The sequence below is a fragment of the Cibotium barometz genome, chromosome 4 (genome assembly GCF_041138505.1).
Source record: "Cibotium barometz isolate CiBa-2024 chromosome 4, ASM4113850v1, whole genome shotgun sequence".
NCBI classification, from domain to species: domain Eukaryota; kingdom Viridiplantae; phylum Streptophyta; class Polypodiopsida; order Cyatheales; family Cibotiaceae; genus Cibotium; species Cibotium barometz.
Genome location: NC_141049.1, coordinates 66,649,354 through 66,652,877, shown reverse-complemented (window position 1 = coordinate 66,652,877; position 3,524 = coordinate 66,649,354). Strand labels below are relative to the sequence as shown.

General features: G+C 45.9%; 1 pseudogene; it reads left to right on the top strand.

Moving 5' to 3' along the window:
- Positions 1–1,321: 1,321 nt before the first annotated feature.
- LOC147639531 (uncharacterized) lies at positions 1,322–3,068 on the top strand (annotated as a pseudogene).
- The last annotated feature ends 456 nt before the right edge of the window (positions 3,069–3,524 follow it).

The window sequence follows — 3,524 nt, the reverse complement described above, 5'->3', positions numbered from 1 at the left end:
AGCGTTCTCTTACGGATTCCTCGGATGATAAGGCGGATCGGGATTCGGACAAATCGGAGACCAGTGATAGGTCGAATGATGAGGAGGCGAAGTGCCGTGAGCGGAAGAAATCGAGCAAGAAGGTCGGGAAATTGGCCCGAGAAGAGTTCGTGAGACCGGAGCTCGGGATTCTGAAGGTGGCACAGGAACTTCTCAGTGTACCCAGTCAGGAGCATGGTGTACTCACTGTCGGAACCCTAGCCATATGGTGGCGGAAGAATGTGACTTGAATGACTTGTAGTGTGCGATTTGTCAGATGGCGACGCACCTCCACTGATGCTTGCAGATATAACGGGCGGCGAGCTCCGCAGTCTACAGTTGGGGCACCAGTTGCCGCAGTGTCAATGGTCCAACTGACATCTCCGATGGCTCCTATTGCTCAGCCTGAGCAGGTGTGCCATCCTTTCCGGCCACGTGTTGTGTGGATTTTTATATGGTGGAGCTAGCCATCCCCAACAGGTCTTTGTTTTTACTAGATGCTGTTTTTGCCACTGTACATATGGGTGTTGTTGTGGCTCGAATAAGCGCCAGTTTTGTGGCCTTGTACATATGGTTTATGGTTTGCCTATGTACATACGTTTGTGGTTACCTATGTTCATAAGGGGGCTATATGATGTCCGAGAGCTTATGTATTCAAGAGGTGAACATGTGTCCAAAGTGGTGGTCAGTAAGCTCATATGATGGTGTTTGATGTACTCCTCCTATTGTGCTTTACAACTTATCCTTTGAAGTCCATGGCTGTGAGATATGGCTGTTTGAAGTTTGAGGCTATGTGATTGCAGCCTAAATTCCATTGGTTTTAGTTCATTTGGAGGGTGTGCAGGTAGATGGATGTTATGTAAGACCACCTGCTTGATGGAGGTGTATATGGTGTACGTGTTGTGCTTTACAGCACTCCATTTGGTTGAGTTTGCAGAGAAATATGACCAGTTGAAGGTGGCAAAGTATGCCATGAGGCTGCAACTTTTATTCTAAGTGCCACTATGGGATGGAGAGTCCGATAAAGTGTGGGACCATTCAGTTGTAAAGTGGGTACTATGAGCTTACCGGTGTACTTTCTTGCTCTGGAGTTGAAGCCTGGACACTCGAGTTACAAGCTTGGCAATATTGATGTACAAGAGGGTTGCGCTAATAAGTACATGGCTCTTTTAGACTAAAAAAAAAAACTTTCCAGAGAGCGTTTTTGGGCATTTTAGTGAACCTACCTACCTTCAACGGCTGGTATCTTCCCCTACCGAACTCCGTTTTATGCATATGAGAGTTCTACGGACATCTACTTGAGATGAGCTTCGCAAGGAAGGTGTCGGCTTGGGATGATTGCGATGTGGTTGTCATCTAGGAGGACTTTTGTTGGATGTTCCAAGGGGGTAATCATAAGTTTTTTCTGTTTGGGTGTGTGTATACATCTCAAGGTGTGTGAGGAGGAATATACTATAGAGGCAGTAGATACTCTCCCGTTTTCTTTCTCTCATCCTTTTTGGTGCCCCCACTGAGGATTGGAAGGTAGCTTCAACTAAGAGGTCTACAGGGTGATAATCGCTTGTAGATCAACTCAAGGCCTATGGCTGGCGAGGCGTTTGAGGTTTTCAAGGGCGGAAAAGGCGAAGATGTGGACAAATTCATACGACATGTCGAGTTGACCGCTCTGAAGAGTAATAGAGATGATGATGGATTCAAATTACGTCTTGTGAGCTTGCTAATGGAGGGTGAGGCTCGAGTATGGTACGAAGATACGCTCACCGAGGCGCGAAAAGGTAATTGGGCTCAACTTCGCGAAGCATTAAGAGGAAGATTTGAAAAAGCTGATGCTCCCGAGGAACTATGGAAGGAATTGAGTAGATTGCAGCAAGGAGAAGACCGAGATATCAATGAACAGGTAAACAGGTTTGAAGCTTGCTGGAGGAGAATCTTAAGAGGCCTGGAAGAGAATCAAGTACCTCCTGGTTTCTTGAAGAAGGACAGGTTTGTGTGTCTTTTACATAAGAGCATTAAAGACAAGGTAGAGCTCAAGGATCCAGGAACGTATGAAGAGGCTGTGAGGATAGCCAAGGAGCAGTGGAGAAAGAAGATAAGGAAGCAGGAAATGCTGAGTAAAGAAAGGGATGTTCCTTTCCATTATGGCGGGTCTCTTGTGCCCTTTGGAGAATTAGTAAAGCCTCTACCTATGGATGTGCATCGTGAAAGAGAGCTTCATGTTGTGGAAGCTCCAAAAGTAGCTGATCCTACTCAAGGTCAAGAGACCCTTCAACAGGAAATACAGAGGTTAACAGACCAAATTGGAAGCCTTAATATTGCTATGCAAGCAATTCAACAATAGCAGGTGAGGCGTCCTCAAGGAGAGCGAGCCCCAAGACCTCGCAATGAAAATGTCCAATGTTACAATTGTGGAGAGAGGGGTCATTATTCTCCCCAATGTCCCTTACCAAGAAGAGAGCCAGGTGGTATATATCCCATAGCCCCGAGGCAAAGAAATAATGTGAGAGAGGGCAATGTCAATGTACAGGTACCTCAAGGGCAAGCGCAGCAACAGCAGCCAGCAGGGCCAAAATCAAGCCCAGGCACCACCACAGTTTGCTGTTGGGATATTGGAAGCTGTTGAAGAAGGTGATGAGGAGGATGAGGCCGATGTGTTGGCATACAAAAGGAAAAGAGCACAAAAGTCAGAAACTGAAGAGGCCCGTAGGGAAGAAAAGTCAAGAATGAAGACTAGAAAAGACATGGATAAAGGGAAAGCACCGATGGAAATAGGAGAGTCGAGTAAACAAGGTGAAGCTAAAGCAAAGAGGAGAAGAAGGAAGGTCACCATGGACGACTTCCAGCTAGGAGAAGGGCAACCTGCTTATAGCCTTTTAGAAGACCTAAAGAAGAAGAAAGCAGATATTACCTATGGCCAGCTTTTAAACTTGAGTCCAAGTGTGAGAAGACATTGGCACAAACTTGCTAGCCTGAAGCGAGTCAAGGTGAAGAAGCCAGAAGCACATGTAGTGCAGCTTCACAAAGTCACTGATGTGTGCATGAAAGAAGAGTAGGCAAGGCCTATATGGATGGTGGAGCACAGGTGTGTGTGATGACTGAGGAGACTATGCATTTGTTGGGGCTAGAACTCATTGGCAGGTCTCTTTTCAGTGTGAGGATGGCAAATAGTAGTCGGGTTAAATGTCTGGGTGTTATACATGGTTTGGAGTTAAATGTGTTGGGGCAGCGAGCCACTATGGATATTCATATTATGCCTGCGAAGCTTGGAGCATATCCTATCATTTTGGGGAGGCCTTGGTTGATTGCCATGAGATCTCGACAGGATTGGTACAGGGGATGTATCGATCTTTTTGTGGATAGGCCCAAGAATAAACGGATCAGGTATGATATGAGGAAAGGTAAGGTACTCGAGATTGATGAGAAGCCAGACATGGAACTTAAATTGCCATCTTCTTCACAGGATACCTATGATGATGATTCCAGTAGTTCTTCTTCCTATGATGATGATA